This window comes from Pseudopipra pipra, chromosome 10 (genome assembly GCF_036250125.1).
Source record: "Pseudopipra pipra isolate bDixPip1 chromosome 10, bDixPip1.hap1, whole genome shotgun sequence".
Lineage (NCBI taxonomy): Eukaryota > Metazoa > Chordata > Aves > Passeriformes > Pipridae > Pseudopipra > Pseudopipra pipra.
In genome coordinates this window covers 13686158-13707517 of record NC_087558.1, presented here as the reverse complement: position 1 = coordinate 13707517, position 21360 = coordinate 13686158, and the positions used below count along the sequence as shown (strand labels likewise).

Here is a 21360-nt window from a genome sequence, read left to right as displayed (position 1 = left end):
GAGGAACCTGAGACAAGGTGTGGTGGTTCCTCTGCGCAGAAAGTTAAACGAGATCAGGGTAGATCAAAACAGAGGGAAGACAAAAAAGAGTATGATAAAAGACTGGAAAACAAGAAAAAATTGTGATATTGACTCTTTATGAAGAGCAGGAATATTTTCTTTTCTTAAAATGTCTAGAAAAAGAACCAGGAAGTGTACAGTTGACGTCCTTGGCAAAGAGCTGAGGTGAATTCTTGTCTTCATTTTCATCTGTGACTGAAAGCAATTCTCCTAGCATGGCTTTTAGCCTCAATAGGAGTACTAACATGGATCTGAAGTTCATGGCTGGCTCCTCAGAAAGACCGTAAGTGAAACTGGGTTTCCATATCTGAAGTTGGCAGCTTGAGCAATATTTGTTGGCTGGAGTTCCCTCAAAGAAATTCTCCTGCCATGTACTAGCTGCCTTTCAGCCCTGTATGTAAACTCGTTCTTTTGTAATTTGTGAAATCAGAATGACTACAGTCAGCTGAAAGATAAGTTAAACTAGCAACCAGAAATGATGTTTTAGAGCCTGTTAGATTGCTGGTAAGTTAAACTTGAGAATAATAATAGTTTTTTAAGGGTAATTGCTGTCATTGAGTAAAAGCAAGATTTTCCAGATCTTCATAAAGTACGTCAACTCAAATTTTTTCCCATGTATACATTTATTTATATCTCTTTTTGACTTCCACTCTGTTTAGATCATAGCTCAATGTTCTCAGTTTACTTTCTGAGAAGTGTAATTTATGATTTTCCTAATGGAATTATTGTCTTCTTCTGTAGTTAACCACATAGATGCACAGGTAGTTTCCTTTTAAAAAAGATATACCTCAATGTTAATCAAAGATAATGACTCTATCCATACTTTTAGTAGTTGTGTTGCAAGGCTCTAATCAAGCAAAAAGTGTCTCTAAAAATGTATCAAAGGTTATTAACAATTTCACATCCCTAAATGTAAAGTTTGAGTTTGCAAGACTAATAATATGAGAAAAGCTGGAATGGAATCCTGCAAGTTCTGAGTGTGAGTCAGTTCTGCTGTATGATCTCCAGTTTTCTGTCCCTCCTTCTTTTAGACAAGTGACATCTCTGCCCCACCTCATTGCATTTGCCTTCATGTCTGCAATGCACCCTGTGGGGTCTGTACAGACTGTACTTGCATGTCACTTGGAGTCATGTTGACACTCTTAGCTCCACTGACAGGATTGGATAACTTGGTTTTATGAAAGACTTCTGAAACTGTTTCACTATGCACATGGGTCTCCTCAAGAATTATTAAATGTCTTATAGGAAAAATTGCATACCTCAAACCCTGTTTAACCTTTCCCTCTCTTGATAAGCTCATAAGAAAAGCTAAGGAAACGTAGTTTCGATGAAACCTGACATAAGATGGGTATTTTCCCGGTTGGAAAGCCATATTTGGAGATCAGTTGTCAATGAGACACTGTTCCAATGGAAATCTGCACCAAGAAGGATCCTGTGCTGTGTTCTGGTATCACTGACAAGAGTCAGTAGCATCCTGGGTGCGGGAAACAATTGTGCCTGTTATATCTACAAAGAAGTCTGGGAAAGCTAAGGTATGTTGGAGGGTGGAACTGGAAATCAGATTGGAGAAATAATTGGAAAAATTGTTATGCATTGTGGAGAGAAAATAAAAGGTCCTTGCTGTATAGACAGAGAAAAAGCTGGCTGTAGAAATGCAGAATGGAGACTATAATATTTGATTCTCAACTTGAATTTAAGCCTTTAATGATAAAATGTTGTAAAAAAAATATATTACTGAGAATTTTTTTTAAATGAGTATAATCTGGAAGACAGGTGTATGTGTCCTTCTAGCTTCCTCAGCATGGGCAAGCTTTGGGCATTACTTTCTAAAAAGGATGTGGAACAAAGGAGAGAATCCTGAGCCAAGTGGTCAGAACTGGAGAAATTGGATAGGGAAACTGGAAGGATGGGGGCTGTGTACAGTGTACAAAAGGGAACATAACAATCTTCAAATACCCAAAAGGTTGCTGAAGAGTGGAAAGAAATTAACTAACACTTTTCCCCTGAATTGATAGGAAAATATAGACTTAGATTACTCCAGGAAAAATTTAGATTAGGCATTATAAAAGTCATAATTGAAGAACAGGTCAGATGGCATTGAGAAAATGTGTGCATTTCCACTGCTGAAGGACTTTACAAAGAAGTTAAATAAATGACTGTCAAAAATAGCATAGGTACAGTTGATTTTTGACCTCTTAAAATCTTTTTCAGCTCCACTTTCTATTATTTTCTCCAAGCGGATTCTGCCTCTTGGATGTCTGTTGGTAAAGCCAGCAATCACAATAATAATGTAGAAGCAGAGGCCTGTAAACACAGAGGATCTGGTGCAGTTTCCAGTCATGTCATTTAGCCTCTAGCTGAAAGTGCCAAGATATGTGCTTTGGAAGACTCGTAGGGCACATAGCTGCATGTCAGCCTATTTCAATTAGTGTGTTGAAATGGCGGATTACACATCTCTATAAAAATTAAATTGGTCTCATCCCTGAAATTATAAAAAGCCTGAGAATCCAATGGAAAAATCAAATCTTGAGCACCTCGATTTCAGGGGCCACTGAAACGCGTCGTACCACTGCTTCTATGGCACCCCACTGCTGTTTCTCATCCCCTCTGGATGTCCCCTCTCCCACAGTGTGGGGTCACAGAGACAGGGAAGCACTGATGGAGAGCAGTCCCTAACAGATGGCTTTCTGCATGGAGTGTGTTGGCTGCTGAGATCTCGGTGAGCCCTGGGAGCCTTAGCTCTGTAGTTTTCTGAAGATAGTCTTGCTCTCTTAAGTGCCTGTATTCAGACTATTTAAATGTGGAGTTTAGATGGATTTTGAGTGTTTAATGGTACAACTGTCCCCTCTGCAATATCTGGCTTGTGGCACATTGTAACACACCATCCATTCACTATCAAGTGCCCCAGCTAGGAGCTCAGGTGAGCTGATGGTTTGTAGTTTCCCTTGTGTGCTCAGCCACTTCCCTCTTTTGAGTCCTCTCCCTCCAATACATCTCTATCTCATGCCACTAGCCAACACATATGCCTCCCCCAAGCCCTAAGGGGATTTATCAGGAGATCTATCTGAGACTCAAAAACTTCTCAGATTTTCTTATTTCTTCATGCCAGTTAGTGGGGTCTGACAGTGCCTCCGAAGCTGTTGGTCACTACTGTGGTCCCTTCTACCTGTTGTGTGCTGTAGGTGGGTAGCAGCCCTGGGCAGAGGCAGAGACTCAGCCCTTTGTGCCTCTATCTGAGAGGCAACCAAGGAGGGGTGTCTTTCCTGGTGGCCCCTCTGGTCCTCCTGATGCTGCAGCACTGGGTGAGCAGGTCATGGACAGGCACTGAGAGCCACAGAACTACAGGCTGCTGTCCAGAGGGAGACTGAACTCTGACAGATCTTCCCACCCCATGTTGGGTGGTGAGTAACCCTCAGGGGAAAGCAAAAGCAGAGAAAAGATTCGGCAAAGTTCAGGCAGCTTCCCTGGGGAGGAAGCTTAGCTTTCCATGTGTGGATTCATGCTCTGTACATGAATGCAGTGGCATTTCTGTCTCTCCAACATTTCCTCCAAAAACTGCTCCAGAATGACTTGCTTGTCAGATGTGGGTGGATCCGGCATTGCATTTCTTGTGGACCAAGGCACAGAGTTCTTGGGAAATGGTCTCAGGAGTTGTTATTTCCATAACTCTCATCCTCCAGGGACTGGGGGAAGTGGGGACAGGAAGAATTGTGAGGCTAGCTATTATAAAAAGGAAAAAAAAAATCCAACCTACTGTCTCTGATGCCGTATGCTTGAGCTCTAAAAGTACTGTCTTCTAGATACCTATAAAAGTTAGTAACACTACCGTGTTACTGAATTTGTTGGTTCACCTTTTAATTCTTTTTGTGGTGAGAAAGACACTGAAGGGTGGAGGGACAACTTCAACAACTTCTACCAGCAGTCCTTAAGCCTGGCACACCGACTCATCCCCTCCCTCCATCTTCCCTCATCCCCATCCTTCGCAGCCTCAGTGGACCACACCAGCCATCACAGAAAATGCAAACAAAGTATTTTTGCACAATGCCAAAGTGACTGCAGCATATCAGGGAGGGCTGCCACACCACAAAGCTCTTCAGACGCAGTTTTAGGTGACAAGTGGGAATCACAAAAGCTGGATGTGCAGGTTGGATTCTCTATGCTTACCCCTGTGCTGCATTTGGATTGACAGACAAGAAATAAAACGCAGACAGATATTTTAGGAGGTGCAAAGGCAGTAGTGGCACAGGCCTAAGGTCCATGGGGTAGTTTCTGGACTACAATGATGCTGCAGTTCAGTTTTCAAGAGAGGACACTGGTGCAATGGCAACAGACTGAATGCTGCCCAAAATTTTTCTTTGCATTTCTTTGCTTCTTTTTCAGCAGGGGGGAACATTTGGTGTGGGTGCTTCTGAAAGAAAAGGCTTGAAGGCCCATCTTCTGGCCTGCAACAAAATGATTTGTATTTTTAAAAATTTCCTGATAAATGAATTATTTAAGAAAACATCAATGTGCATGAAACAAAATTAATTTTAAATGGAACACTTTTGAAATGAAAATGTTCTTTTCAGATAAGGCCAGAATAAAATGCTTTGAAACTTTTCTGCTCTGTTTGATTTTGAAAGTGCAATACAACTGAAACAGACCTATTCCTTGAGGAGTTTTTTATTTTGAAAAAGCAACTTTTTCTACCTGAAAAGCACCACCCCCCTCCAATTAGAAACCTATCAGCACTGATGTCTTGTGGTGGGAATTTTCTGAGGTGCATAAATAACCTGGGTAGTTATGAACGTTTTACTCAGAACCAGATTTATCATATTTAATGTCTTAAATATTGGTTGAACAACCCATATTAAATCCTGTGTACCATAATTTTTTCCTGATCAATTCCATATTTATCACATTAATCATTCCTCTGCAGTTAATTAAGAGAATTGATGACTCTTAGGCTTCCTTAAGCTGATTCTTTAAATAAGTATATCAAACAAGATCTCCATTACCCAAATCAGACTCCGTCACAATAGCTGTACAGAGGCCAAAGAGACAGGAGCACAGATCCAGAGAGTATCCACAGGGACTTGACAAACAAAAAAGTGATATTTCAAGCTTGTGTCTCAGTGGAATGGGGAAATAATAGCAATATAATCGAGGGAGTGTTTGTGTAGTCCTTATGGTTTAAAAACCTTTTGCCTCAGCCGCACTAATACTCTGAAACAAGGATGCTGATTATATGACCAATTGTTTGGCATGTGTTCCTAAACTGGTTTATAATTACCAAATTAATATCTCTGAGGTATTAAAAGCCTATTTGCAACACAATCTTTGTAAAACTAAAAGGGAAGTGAAGCACTTTACCTGTGTTGATACAGAGCCCTGCAAATAGCAACTATTTGTTTTTGTAGCTGTTTTGGCTCTGGGAACAAGTAAATATAAACAGCAGGAAACACAAATACAGAGGCAGTGCAATTGGAGGCTGTCAGGAAGCAGTATGGTGGCTTCAGGAGCTGAATTCGGCTTGAAATAAGCTTTGTCTCAGTATGCGTAAGAGGCTTTGGCACTGTATCAGACCTCTGGGGAAGCCACTCAGCAGGGTGGGGATTACTATAGTTTGTGCTTCCCAATTCACAGCAAACTTGCTTCTCTGTCATAGTCGTGCATTAACTCTCTCTGTCCCACCTCGACGCTTTTTGTGGGGATTTGTTTGCTTTTGAGCAAACAGCCTGACATCTGCTAGTGCAGAGTGGAGGAGAAAACCCCCCAGCACACATGACTGAGCGGCTGCAGAGCGCGTCTCCTCTGTGGCGGGGGAGAGAGGCACAAAGATGGCTAATTTTGCCAGCCTGGGTAATTCTCCTCCGCAATGGATATGCTGTAGTTGCTCTGACAATACCATCTAAAATGCAAATGAATTATGCCTGCATCGAAGAGCTGGCAGTGGGTGTTGTGTAGACCTGCTGCTGGCATAAACTTCCTCCTAATGGTGATTTTTTTCTCTTTCTCTGAACACATGGACTCCACTCTCTCTTTTGAGGTTTCGCAAGGGTTAATTTTCTCTTAGCTGTGGGAATATTTTTCGTTAGGAGCAACTCCATGGTTATTCCTAACACATGACTATCAAAGAGTCAGATTAGCCGAGGGGGAGGGGAAAGGCTCCTGAGTTTGTACTTCCTGTCTCTTAATAAAGCTGAGATTCCAGAAGTATTTAATATCATTGTGGTTTACATAGGAAATTGTCTGAACACTCTTAGTAAGTAACTGAATATATGGCTGCTATATTGAATACCATTTGTCCACGATCGTTTTTCTTTCAGTTATGTTAGATATCTGGAAAATGCTGTAAAAGCAGGATCTTGTTACGGTGCACAGCTAAATGAGGAACTATAAAATACAGTTTTAAAAATTTAAATATCTAAAATGTATTGAGAAATGTGAGGTGCACCAGTACTAAAGAAACAACAGCAATTGTTTTATATGCACTGCTAAGGCAATAAAATGTGGATTCCTTATGTAGGTCCAAATGTAGCAGCTGGATTTGGCTTTATGAACCATGAAAAATAGTTCCCATCTGGAAGTTGATGTTGAATAAAGATGCAACAGTAAGGCTGCATCTTACATGTAACATTTATATGTTTCCAACTCAATACAACACTAGTATTGGAGAGGAAAGAGAGCGACGGAGAGGGAGATGAGAATATACAAATCAGAAGCCTCTGGCCAGCATTTTAATGTGTATTCTCTAATTTGGGAGCCTCGGGTTTTGGCTGCTTGGTTGTTTTTTTGTTTGTTTATTTTTGTAGGATGACCCTACCAATAGTCAACACTCTACAAGTAAAAAGCTTCTGAATGTCTCCCACCACACTCACTGCTTCAAAGACCACAGTCTTCAAGTCAGATAAGTAAGAAAGATAATTTCACTATTTTGTGATATTCATTCCCCCAAGAATTCCTACAGCCATCCCAGCTATCAAATTGGCATTTAAAAGTGCATTCTTGGGGCCTGAAAATCAGGAATTCTGTTTCAAAGTGGCTGCAAGCTGAAGCTGGCCCCTCGCTCTTCACCTGCACCCTGCCATGAGCCGCATTTGCAACATGCAAATCCCACATTTTCATATCCAACTCTCCCAGTCATGCAGTGCCCAGGAGATCCTAATTCCTCTCACACAAAAATATGAAGGTCCAGTTTAGAGAGCTTTTTTAAAAAATCTGACCCAGGGAAAAACTCTATTAATTCTTAAAGGATTTTGTCAAATTCATGATGCCCCAAGGATTTTTAAAATTCAAATTACATAAAAGCATAGTCCATGCTAAAACCTTGCGCACTGTAAATAAGCTTGTAAATTCTTATTAATAACAGGGCAAAAAAAAAGTCAATAAAGGAATGAAGTTTGAACATTTTATTGGCTCTTTTTTTCTTCCTTGAGCAAGAATTATTTCTAATGCAAGATGAAGTGTTAGGAGACGTGATGATCCCCTTTTTGCCTAGAAGATGTTGTGAGGTTTCTTTAACTGTGAGGCTTTCATGGTGGCCCCAGTGCTGCAGTGCATGTGGCTGAAAAGATTTCCTGTATTTTCCTAAAAGGGTGCTGTTATTGTTCCTGCTGCCTTGGTTGTTTCCATGAGCCTTTAAACTGAAACCAGGTCCCATATCAATGTTGTGAGGCAGACATTTTAAATGTTGGGAAAACTTTAAAGTCAAAGTTGGATGTTGCAGGTATTCATGGTCATCAGACCATGGGAATCTTGAAACACCCTTAATCCACATTTACCATGCATTTGAAATAACAACACACCCTGATGCTTGCAAACTGTATTCCTTTAACATAGGAAATAAGAACCACATATGTTTAATATACTAACATGTGCAACACTCACTTGGTGCATGTGGCCCACTGATGTGATCATAGGCTTTCCTCAAGTTAGCTCTTCAAATCATAAAGCAGTATCACCCTTTCACCTCTTGATATCCTGAGATCCCACACTTACACTGCTCCCTCCTGCTTATTCAGACCCCCTGCTCAATATAGCGCTAGAGCATTAGTATTAAGAAGGAAAGAGAGAGAGAGGCAGGAGAGTGATGGGAATGTGCAAGTCAGAAGCCCCTAAGCAATATTTTTATGTGTGTTCTCTCATTTGGGAGCCTCAGGTTTTGACTGCTTGCTTTGGTTTTGTTTTTTTTTTGTTTTTGTTCTTGGTTTTGCTTTTGTTCTTTTTTGTAGGATAACCCTACTACCAATAATCAATACTGTACAAGTAAAAAGGCTTCTGAATGTCTTCTACCACACTCACTGCTTCAAAAACCATAGTCTTCATCTCCTTGTCAAATAAGTCCGAAAGTAATCATGTCACTATTTTGTAATATTAAATCCCTCAAGCATTCCTATAACCTCCCCACCCACTGAGTCCCTTGCTGAGGAAGGCTCTGGAGATTTGCCTCAGGAAGATGTGTGGCTGTGTCTGTCCTTGTGCCGGCACAAGGGTGGCCACAACCCTCCTTGAGAGAAATTGTGTGACAGTCTGAATGTCTGCCACAGCCCTTTTTGGAGAAGTTCTGAAGAAGAATTGAATGCGTTTGACTTTAGCAGTCTATTTTCCATGGAGGGATCTTGGAGTTTCTGGCAGATACTCCTCATGCTGGAACCCAGGTGGCTTATCTGAGCACATTCTTCCCCCACTCCTCAAAAAATGAGGAAAAGGCACCTTGTTTGGTTAAAAGCATCCCTAATGGTGAGTGCAAGCAGAAAATAGCATCATGGACCCGTTTCAAAGGAGACTCACACTTGCAGGTTTAATGTCTCAACAGCAGCCCAGCCCCTGAGGGTGAGGGGGCTGTGGGCTGTGCCTGCCAAACTGAAGCAGGAGCACAAGGGTGGGCATTGGGCTGGGGCAGGTGGGCAGCAGAGGCAGCGGGCAGCCTGGTGACAGACTGGGGACTGCAGAGAGGAAATAGGAAGGTCAGAGGAGCCGATGAGCTTTGAGGAGGGGGTAATGAGGGGGGGAGACACCCTCCACACACAGCCTAACCAACATTGTCCTTCACTCCATCCCTTCCATTGTAGGGTTCTGCCAGCTCTTCACTGCAGCCCCTACATGTGTCCTTGTGCACCTTGGGCTGTGAGGATGAGGGTAACCAGACTGTGAGATGGATGAGACATTTCTGCTCTGTCTTCCAGTCAGCAGGCTGCAAGTCCTTGACTTCCCTCAGCCTGGCAGGGAGAGGAAGAGAAAAAGTTTCATCCACTGGAGTGGACTTTTCAGGGTCAGGGACCCAGTTCCTTTTTCCTCTGACCTGAGCAGACCAGATGATCAACCATTACCACCCTGGTCTATGGCTTTAGCACAGTCTGGGCTCAGTACAAAGACCATAAACATTCATTAACTTCCCTGTCCATCCTCCATGAAAAAACCCCCAACACCTGGAGTAAGCCTATAATGCTGACTACAGCATATGGAGAGGTGGCTTCCTCTTTCCCTTGTATATTTACATTTATTGTTCAAGTTAGTTTTGTAATTAAAATGGCATTAAAGAAATTAAATATCTAGGCTTTCAAGTCCCAGACCTATTTTTATCCTCAAACTTGCAAGGAAAATAAGATTTTTGCATGGAGGATATTTCTATTCCCAGTTGCAGAATCTCCAGCCATTTCATTGTTTAATTCACGTGCATGCAAATGTAGGGATTGTGTAAGCCTTGGCAGAGGATGCTCTGGAAGTCATACCCACTGCTGAACAATTTAAGTAACTGGGTTTCATGGAGTTTGGCAATCCCTTCCAAAACTGCTGAATCTAGGCCAGGATTTAGGATAGACTTGCATGGTGCTATTAGAAAGCATAGGTTGTGTGCAGTTAGCCTGGGAGCTGGAGAGCAGAGCTACAGTCCTGCTTCTGACCAGTGGCTTTAATAAAGAATCCCATTTATATTCATTACCGCAACCAAGTCCTGTCTCTAATCTATCGCAAGGGACACTACAGATATATTATTTCTTTGTAGTCTCAAAATGCTCAGATGGTTTTTAACCTTATTAAATCTAAACCCCTTAAATGTGCTTCTGAAGCAAAAGTTTTAGCAATAAGCCTTCCAAAAAGTGCAAGATTTACAAAGCAGATTTACAGCTATGTGGTGAGTTAAATAGCATTTCTCTCAGCATATCGTTTGCCAAAATTGGAGGAAATTCCCCGTCTTCAACTGAACAGGGAACATTAAGAACGTGTATTGTGCTGGTAGATCAGGTTATTAGTGCTCTAAGAAGCAAGACAACAAAGTGTTAATCCACCTAGATGAAGTTCTAATGGTTGTTGCATTTCAGGAAACAATAAAACTTTGTTTGAATTACAGAATGTTTCAAAGTCCTCAGGATTTCACATTTACTATATGGGAATAAAATAACCTCCCAGAGTCTGTATCTCTGTTTTTTAATAGAACCAAAACCCCAATTCTTTTAAAAGGTTAAACCACAATCACATGTACTATGTCTCCATGCAACTATGCGATTGTTCCTAAATGTGCAGGTATTATCTTGGTGTTTACAAGTAAAGGATCAGCCAGAGTGTTTCAGAGCCCCCATAGTACATAGTGCGCTACACGTGGCAGTTTACTTCACACAAAAAAAGGTATACAGGTGCAGGAATTATAAGTATTGATGAATCTAAAACTAAAAGGCAGATCCTCCTAGTCAGATTAGGATATTTTTTTTTTAAATTGGAAAATTATGTAAATAATTGTTAGGTGAGTGATAAAACTCAGCATTACTAAAATAACATGCTGTCAGACTTTTGCTATATTCTGTAATAACTAAGAAGACTTTTTGGTTACAGAAAAAGGAAATAGTGTGTAGACTGGACTTTGATTTCAGCATTTGGTAAACAGTATGAAAATGCAGATGTTTGTTCATTTTTCATCTACATTTTGGGGCCATATGTTCTCAATCAAGTTTTGGAGACTTGTTTTCTGAGCTAAGTGTATTTTTTTAACTATTATTTTAGATAGAGCCAGCTGGAAACTCAGGGGGAATGGCCCAAGTCCACCTCTACACTTGCAGTACTTCGTTTTACAGTATCAGGATAAGATATAGAATTAGAAAACAATCAATGGAGAAAGAAAAATGGCCTTAGAAACACCAGTGTTAGCATCTCAGAGGCAGTAATTCCTCTTTTTGTATTCTAGGCAAAAAGAGTTCTAGAGTGGAGCCTTCTCCCAGCACCTGGTCCTGGGATGGGACATGTATATTTTGGCAATTTGGCTGAATATGCCAGCTGAAAAACGAGCAGATCTACACTGTGAAATCCTGTAGCCAGACCAACAGGAGAGCCAAATTGTCTGTCTCTAGGCAGAGTGGTACAAAACACAGTTGAGGGATATATTTTCTCCAGATCGAGAAAGCAAAAGTTGGATGAGTGTTTTCTCCATCTGCCTGTTTTGGACAATGGTGTTCAAGGTGACCAGGAAATACTTCCAAATAATGTTCAAGTGTTGCTCTGCAGGCATTTCTATATCTTTTAAGTGAATATTCCTAAATGGATGGATACTGCTTTTATATCACGACATGTGTCCCCTAATAATGCAATGCTACTGACAACAAAGCTGTGGATCTCATCAGTGGTATCCTCCATATACCAGTGACTGGTAATTCCAGGGAGAAAGGATTTCCATGAATCACAGTGATTTATAAAATGAATCCATTCAAAATACATTATATCTGTAACTTTTATATTAAGTAGAAATTTCTTAAATGCAATATGAACCGATGTTTAAATGGATTTATGTTATGCATTTATATAAATATGAAGTGTTTACAAAAAGTAACTTACAGAAACTTTGTTGTTAGGTCTGTATTTCTTTGAGGTTCTTTTATGTATTTTTAAAGCACTAGGTGTTAAAGTATCCACTTTTTAAATTGTATTCTGGGCTATAAGCTTTTAACTTGGAAGTAGACCCATCTGCACTGAGGTCTGTATCACTTGAGAGAGAATCTCATTCTAAATATGTATTGCCTTCAAAGCAGTAGATATCGTCCTTGAAGTCTGGGTTTGTTGATACCTTCTCAAATACTTTGAAGAAGGAAGTCTCAGGGTGCATTTGCAAACTTGGCACTTGGCAGAAAAAGAATTGTGAAGGCACAAAGTAATGCAGTGTCAGGTTCTTGGTCTCGTTTCAGGTGATATCCCAAATGCGTGGGGGGTAAAACTGCAGACTCGCATAGCAAATTATCAGTGAAAACCAAGGACACTGATTCATGTGTGACTTGCACAAAATCTGTGGACATATCCAGCTGCCTTCAAGCAGAAGTAATCTCTGGGGGGAAAGGCAGGGTGTATGTATGTCTCTACTGGTCATACCCAGAGACAGATTTAAACTGGTCCCAACTCCCCCCTGTTGGGATCTGTGCTCCCCAGGAGAGCCTGCTGGCACCTCGGGCTAGAAACCCCCTAATGTGCAGGCTCTGCTGTGGGGATTCCCTGTTGTAGGAGCCCTGCAGACACCAATCCCTGTCTTCTTTCTTGTATGGAAACTTAGGAAAGGGTTGAAATATTTCTGAGGGAATTCTGCCAGATATTCATGTATCTACATTTTTTGCTCACTCAAGGAGAGCAGTGGTAACCAATGTACTAAAAGTCTTCAAATGCTGACAAATACAATTTAGCTTTGAAGGCTGCCAGCAATTCTGTGGTAGTAAATCCCATTTGCAATCAAAGGGTGAGTCATTAGCCTTGACATTTGAGAAATGGAGATTACTATGAATTTATGAAAAAGGTTCCCTAAAATGTTTCCTTAGCAACTGCTGCTGAGGAACCTGGGGCATCTCTCAGGTCCCCAGGCTCAGAAAAGCCGGCAGCGGTGGAGCAGATGGTTTCCTATCCACTTGCTGTATGTAGTGCTGGGGGTTTGCTATCCCTTTCCACTCAAGTCTCATCTAAGGGAGGAAAAATGGTGTTTCCTTACGTTGAGTTATCTTTACTGAGCTGATTTAATGCAGCTGAAACTATTGCAAGGGGCATAGCTTGTTATACAACACAGGGTGTTGAACCATCTCTTACACAGGGCTAGAAGCAATTTGGTCAATTCCAAACATGACTCCAAGAGAAGTAACATGACAGCTTGTTACCACCATATCAAGCATAACATTTTAGTTTAAAAGGGTTTTGTTTAAGAAAAAGAATTAGATAAAGCTATTGGTTTTCCATTTGTCCTCTACTTCTGAAACGCCCTTAAGTCCTCTACTCAACCTATTCCTTACAGCCAGGAGTTTTTCTTTTAGGTGAAGAAAACAGAGTAATGAAGACCTTCCATCTATAGGAAAATGACAAAATATTTCTTAACCTGCTGCAAAATCACTGCTGTCAACAATATTATGTATTTTATAACTAAGCCTGCTAATTTAAGCTCAGCATGGTTACTTTGGTTAAGTCAGAGAAAATTAGTTTTCTCATAGTTTAAATAGGAGTCTTGTCTGGCTGCCACATCAGCAAAAAAAGGTGAGAGACCTCCAGGTGAGCATGTGGGAAGGTGGGAATGGAGGAGAGGGAATGAGGGCACGTGGAGAGGCTTGGGTGCTACTTGGAAAAGGAAAAGGGGTGTTGGTTGGAGGTAGCAGGCACAGCTTACAGAGAAGGAGATGTCTTTTGACTATACTATAACAACACCTGTGCCTTGCTTCAGTCAGGTAGGCTATAAAACCAGAGATAAATCCCAAGAGAACCTGGATGATTGCAAAGCCATGAAGGCATACCCTTATCTCATGGCATCTGAGCAGACTGGTGCAGAAGACTTCTTCTGGACCTAGGGAACAGGTCTTAGAGAAGAAATGTGCAGCCATCTGACTAGCACATGCTGTATGATTTCTTTTTGTTGTATGAAATTTATTCCTTTATTAAAGTAAATTCTAATTTTCTGTTTCCAGCAGCCAATATTCTATTTGCATGATTTCCTATGGTGACAATATCTCATGATTTTCATGTATATGTGTTTTTTTTGTTTTTTTTTTCAGGATTTTCCAAATCTAAGTAAGACCAATAAAACACCTAACAGCTTCTAAGGAAAAGATATTACTACTGGAAAAACCCACGATACAAATATGGACACAAGTAATTTACAAGTCATTTCTTAGCAGTTCTACTACAGAATATTTGCAGGGGAGTGTTTTCATTTCATGATATTTTTCCAAAAAAACCCGAGAATCTTATTTTTTTCGAATGAAAAAAGCCCTTCTTTTCTCCTCTATGAAACAAGACACTCCCCATCTTTCTATTGCTCCTATGCTGTATATCCGCTGAGAACGGGCTGTCATTCTACAAACTCTCATGTATTTTACAGAGTCAACATTGCTATTCATCTCATGCAACTGCAGCCAATCTTGGCTGCCAGGTGAAACACAATGTTGAAACAGAGAAGCAGTCTCAAAGAAATACAAGCTCTTAAACCTTGAATGGCTTCGTGGATCAAAAATGCCATTTTGAATTACACCTGGAAATGAAGTAGAGAGCGGCAAAGTCCCCGGAGCGCGGGTGCAACCACGGGAAGGAGGAGCGGTGCCGGAGCACAGTCCCACCCTCGCCTGCTGGGTATTCTGCAGGTCGGCTCTGAGCGCATCGGTTATGATTGGGAGCAGCTGCAAGCAGAGCCCAGTGCAGCGCTCCCAATACGTTCCAGATGATGAATATGATGCAGACTTACTGGAACAAAAATATATTTCTGGAGAGAAAAAACAATTACTTCTCAAAGCAAGACAATGAAGCTGAACCGATGCTACGTGGGCATAAAATAGAACAGAACTTTTGGGCAACGGCTTTAACTTCTAATAAATCACCCACCTGGAGATCCTTTTGCAGAGTGAGTTTGGAGGTATCAGAAACAAAATATTTTCAGAGTTACATAAAGTTGAAAAATTATGTGTTTCACCCTTGATTTCTCCTCAAAGGGACAGATACTTTGTTGTGTCATAACCTCCGAATTCCACATTAGCAGAAAGATGCCTTTGCCACTCCAAACAACACATGGGCTGTTCCACAGAAGTTATGCAAAAAGGCTTGGAGACGTCACTGGATACAGTGGGTTTCACTGGCTGAGTCTTCAGAGTGGACTTGAACGAAATATGCAAAAACATGTCAAAAGTTAAGTGGTGAAAATCAGCTTAAATGCCTAATTTTAATTTTGTTTGTGCTCTTTGTTGTTTCGTTGGGGGGGGAGGGAAGGAGCTGTCTTTTTCTCCCTGTCCTTTCATTTTTTTGGGGGAGAAAATGGATGTTGGTGAAAAGAAGAGAGCTCTGGCAGGGACTGGGAAGAGGTTGTTTATTCTGCTTTGTTTTCTTTAGAAAGGGGTAACTCTCCTAAAACTCGTGATGATCCAGTTAAAGGGAGATTGGGGGAGCCGAAGAGAAAAGAAAACTAAAAATCAGCCTCTAAAGGACAAGTTTTCTCTTGAACAAAAGAGCAACAGGAGGCAGTGCAGGCAGGGGGTCGGTGCCCAGGGGTAACGTTGCCAAAACAATGGCTGGAGAATGTGTGTAGCTTTTGCCACTCCAGAAGCTGCTGCCCCAGTGCCTTCACTGATGGACTGGAAGGATCAAACCTGATCCAGCGCTGGTCGGTGTGTGGTGCCACTTCTGGAGTGCTCCAGAGAAGAGGCAATGATTGACTGTGGGTAACACAAGCAAGAATAGAAGGACTGCTGAGGAATCCCCCCCAGTTCTGAATGACAGGTACGATTGAACAGCCCCAGCCAATACAGCAGAGCCCCTGCCAGCAAAGGGGCTAAAGGTGGGGTTTAAAGTGGCTTCAATTAAAGATGGAGACTGCTTGGCAATGTCTGTGCTTCTCTTGCATTTGGTTAACTGTCTGCTGGATAAACTGAAGCGAGATTTTAAACTATTACGAATGTTCACACAGAAGTTCATTCTGGTTTAGACTAAATTGGTTTTAATTTAAATTCATGTAACTTCTGTGTGGATGAGGCCCATGGCTTGCCATTTTGCAGCAATGGTGAATTTATAGCATATGTGCTCCAAATGGACTATCATGCAAATTCTCTTGGTATTTGCTCCAAGTCCGGTTCCAGCTGTCGGTGGAGATGGAGGAGCAGAATAGGCGGCTCACATGGCCTCCCATGTAATGCAGATTGGATCTATTGTCAGTCAGATGGACTGGTGGTGTGGGAGCAGTGTGAAGCCAGTTCTTTCACTACATGGTGTGTAAAGCAATGAGGCAGACAAAAGCTGGATTTAAATTAGGGAATATTTCTGCCAAATTTCATTCTCCGAAGCAGAGAAATAAAACATTTAATGTGTCTGGCAACGTTTATTCTGTGTACAATGTTCTAGCTGATCATAAAAGGAAAGCTATATCTGAACATTACCTAGAAACTTCATCATATTCTGAGGAGATGAGAGAGCATGATTCCATCATGATCTGAAAAAGTGTTAGATCTGAGAAAGTGGATGCAGTTTGACAAGAAATCAAGATGACAAGAGAAAAAGGAAAAAAAAGTTTCTTTTCCATTAGGTAGGAATTACCAGTTACAATCACAGCAGAATCTTATCTGCCACACAGGCTCCATTTTTAAAGTCCTTGGTGTCCTCAATGTCCTGCTCCATGGCCAGAGGCTTCCCACTTTGACTTTTGCTGTGTGTTCAAAGGGAAGCAAGATCGGAATGGTTGGAAAATGTATGTGTTGCTCATGCAGTAACTGCATGTGCATGAAAATAAAAGAATTTCTTGACTGTGCACAGTGGGTATCTATGCTGATAAGTAGGCAATAACTCTCATTACATGTATATTGGCCCATTGAAAATTTGGCCCTGAATTCTACTGGTGAAGTTCAGCATGTATTTTCCATGACTTTTCCACTGTATCTTCTTAGAGTTTTTGTTGAATCATCCATTACCTTGACAGAAATAGAAGACAGTGTTAAAAATAATCCAAAGAAAAAATTCGAGACCATTTTTAATTCTAAATGATTCATAGAGCAAGTATCAGCTAATGTGAATGAAAACATAGTTGTACAATCCAAGTAAGAGAATGTCAAGAATAACAACTTTGTAACTAGATTTGGAAAAATAAACAATGCTTTCCTTTTTTTTGCATAATAAATATGATGTGGGTAGTTAAAAATATAATTTTAAAAATGCTGTAATGTGTTTTTATTTCTACTAGTTCAAAACAGCATTTGTTTCTTGAAATTTAAATGGAATCTGATTGAGGTTCTGTCCTTTCAGAGACTTGTCTGATATAAGGTAATGCATTGACTACCCTATTGATATTGTAATTTTTCTAGTATACATAGAAATTCTCATATTGCAAGTTGCTGAGGCCCTTGATATTTCACAAATTTGGGATCATTAAGAATGTTTTCCATGTCAGAACTATACTAATTGTGACTGTGTTGATGACATTCACCATTCTACTTAAATTGAAAATAGCTGCTTACTAAAGAAGTTGGACTCTGAGCTTAAGTCCTTGGTGACTGATTTGATTAGTCCATTTGAGTGAGAATAGGGCAACACAGGGGCTATGTTAATGGAACTTAAACAATAGGCCATCACTAATCAGAGACCTCAAGGTTGAAGTGAGGTTAATTGTTATGCGGGTGGTATTTGAAAAGAAGTGTTGACTGGTGTAATGCACTATGGGACTGTAGCATTTGAACATGCAGCCCTAAGGCCAGAGGTTTTGTTTAGTTTCCCAATGAAATTTAAAGCTACATTATGTACATCTCTAAACAACAGCCTATATGCTACTGCCTTTTGATACATCACAAGAGCAACTACTAATTGATAACAGAAATGAGCCCCCAGGCACGAAATTCAGATCCAAATCTGGTACTGGATTGAAATCCCTTTCTAAACTTGGCGAGGTGGGAATTGATTGAGTTTTGATTAAGCCCTTCATGAAATGCACATACAAGATTCAAATGACTGCTCCTGCCCCCTAAAGTTTAGAAAATTCTAAATTCAGTTTCAGTTTAGTTCTAGAGTGCACATTTGGTGGAAACATATGAGCCAACAACTACAATGTCAATGAAAAAACATTTTGGCATAATTGAGAAAAACTGTAATTGATAATGCTGTGCAGACATGGATTTATATCTCAATATGAATGGCAGAGGTTTTAGCTAGTTTTCTGAGGAAATGCATCTTGTGTGATAATACTGGTCTTTCATCTGTCCAGAAACTGTGAACCCGTAGAGACAAAAGTTTCAAACTTTGTGAAAATAGCCTTAGAGAAGACAGAGGTTGTTAGTAATCCAGCTGAAAGGGAGGCTGCAGACTTGGCAGACTTTAGATGTAATATATACATTACATGAGCCTGCAATTCAATGCAATAGAAACAGATCTTGTAAACTGGATTGATACGTGCTTAGGCTCCTTACAGCTTCATTTCATGTGGTTCACAGGACTTATTTTTAATTAAATAGAGTTTGGACCTCTGAGTTGAACGCCTCCACTGCACATGTGATATAAAACTTTCTGTAAGGGATGTATTAGCTGTGCACTGGAAGACTGGCCGATGGTGCAGTCCTCCTGGTTGTTTCTCAAGTATCACTTTGGTGGTGGAGCACGGCTATAGGCTTAGTTTTCTCCATTTTCTCTGAAAGAATCTGGTTTGCAACCACAGACTAGTGGATGAAGCCCCTCTGGTGTGAATGCTTTCAAGGAAATGAATGAGATGAGAAAGAAAACCAGCCAAACTGGGCAAGGGAGGGGAGGGGAGGGAAGACAAACAACTCCAGAATCACTGAGGAATAAATATGACCATTGTTTCTTCCAAAATATGGAAAATTATGACAAAGACAAGGGGACAAGAGGTGGTATAGGGGGTAACAAGAGACTTTTCTCCTCTTTTCCTATCAGTCAACCATTGTTTTTCAAAATGCAATTTTTTTTAGGAAGACAAATTTTCCATTTCTGTGGATGTAGAGTGGTATAGGAGCATGGGCAGGGAGAACATGCTGGCACACATAAAAATCTAGAATGAGCATGGGAAACACAAGGACATTTTTACACAATCACACATGGAATTTACAAGGTCCTAAGTCATGAATAAGTGCCTTATTCACAGGAAGCCAATATTTTGATGTATTCCCACAGCAGAAACAAAATGATGGGCAAGAAATGGATAGACACATAATACACACTCCAGTTGTCCTTTGCAGTCAGTGCCTTTCCCTAGAAAGAATCCTTTCTCTATTTTCATTTCTTCTATCTAAATAATCAGTCCTCCCAAGCATACCCAATATTAGCAAAGTCTTCCCAACGTGTTCAGAAGAGTCACTGGGTGCTGTAGATAGAGCAGCTGGGGGCCTTACAAAAACCAGTGATTCAAAGTATTTTAGCATAGTATCCCACACACCAAATGACTACTTAAATGAAAGTTTAATTGCAACCCCTAGGGAAGGATGGAGGAAGGGTCAAACTGTTAGACACATGTGCTTTGTTCTTTGTAACAAAAGCCTTTGAGTGTAAGTAAATGAACTCGCAAAAATAAAATGAAATTGTGTTTTGATGTTTGGGATATCGACTATATGGGAGCAGGGGCACACAAAAGGAAACAAAGAGCAAGTTAAAAAAAGCAGTTTGTTATCTACTGCATCATGTATACTTCTTTTAAAAATCCCAGCAGTGTTCAAACTACCTGCTTATATTGTACTCTGGGCAAATTCAGGGCTCAGGGTAAACTTGGCAGGGGTTTGTTTACTTGCCTGTTTATTAATGCGTCTATTGCAATGTTTAAAAAAATTCACATGTTTTGGGTAGTGTCTAAAGCTCCACACTTCCACTAGGATAGAATGTGCTCAGAGCTGTACAGATGCAGAAATAGAGTCCTGTTCTCAAAGAGCTGAATGTTCACAAAAGGAGCCGGCAGCCGACAGGTGGTTGCAGACTGGTTTTCTCAACGAGCATCCAGCCCAGCCAAGCGTGCCCTACTGAAGAGTTGTCCCATTGAAGTCAAATGAGAGTATTTTCAAGTTCAAATGAGCTTGAAAATTGCAAGGGACATTTCTCACTGTGTGGAGGCACTTTCTTTCTGAAAAAAAGGAGAGCAGAACTGAGTCGTCTTCTTCCCGAAAGCATGAAATCCTTCTCCCCTGCATAAGGCAAGTGGTAAGAGGAATGAGGAGGGAATGCATGTGGCAGAGCAGGTGGCTTGTTCTCATCGGGATTAAATCTTTCAGGTCCACCTTTTTCTCTGGAAACCACCCTTGCTTTCCATTCTCACAGCCTCAGGGTGAGTCTGTCTTCCTTCTCTCTGTTGTGCTGTGAATGATCAATTATTCTAAATGTCTTTAGTGCTGGAGTTTCCTCCACACCTTTTCACTCTGCCCATAAGTCACTGAGCTGACTTACAAGTCATGGGGGCATTCAGGAGGACTTAGACGAGCTTGGTTATCCGATCAAGTGCCACTAATTGAACAATTATGGAGATGCCAATTACATCTGTTTGGAAAGTATTCTGAATTCCAGTCCCTCTATTTATGCAGTTCCACTTCTTTGGCTTTAAAGATGTATACAAACAAGTGTTATCCATGGCAACTAGTGGAATAAATAGACTTTTTCTGGAACTCGGAACTTTCTCAACTTTATAACACACAACAGCTACAATGCCAGAACTTGAATTCAGAAAGCCCTCTATAAATAAGAAATACTTATGGCTGCCCTCTCTAGGGCTCCCTTATTTTAAGTGAAAAATTTGGGTTCTAAGTTTCTGTCCCAGCAGTTTTACCAATTTTCCCCTGGCAATGAGGTACAAGCCATCTGCCATTTTTATGCACCATGGCTGTTTTCACTACAGCCCATGTCATTCCAGCCTTTAATCTCACTCAGCATTCATATCTGGGGATACCCATCTCTTTGCCAGGAAAGGCTCTTGGAGTTGTCAATTCATTATCTAGATCCATCTCATTACACTGTGACCTCCAGCCTCAGCCAAAACTCCCATGGGATTCAGGGGGAGATCTGATAGTGCTGAAAAACTACATGGCTGGGCCCATGTGCTCGTGCTGGAAAGGGTGACAAAAGAGGCATTATTTTTAACACCCTTACATGAAAGAGGAACACTGTAGTGCATATGAGCCATGCCAAAAGTTGTGGTCCTCTTTCTACATTATTTTCCTTTGCAAAAAGCTTGAAAATACATTCATTTAAATCTTACAGACATCAGAAGTTTATTTAAGGATTTACTATTATTTGGGGATAATAAAAACTTTCAGTAGTGCTACATCTTTTAAAAAACAACAGTAACTTAAGAAAGATCCTTCTGATTCACAGCTGAGCCTTAAGTTTCCTCAGCACACCACTCACCAGAGCTTTGATTCA

General features: G+C 40.7%; 1 long non-coding RNA gene across 2 annotated transcripts in view; it reads left to right on the top strand.

Annotated features, from left to right (window-relative positions):
* LOC135419673 (uncharacterized) overlaps positions 1-17175 on the top strand; it is a 65573-nt gene extending 48398 nt beyond the window's left edge. For both annotated transcript variants that reach the window (XR_010433090.1, XR_010433089.1), the window contains one exon: positions 14040-17175. This is a non-coding gene — a long non-coding RNA (uncharacterized LOC135419673). The remainder of the gene's footprint in view (positions 1-14039) is intronic.
* Positions 17176-21360: the final 4185 nt, after the last annotated feature.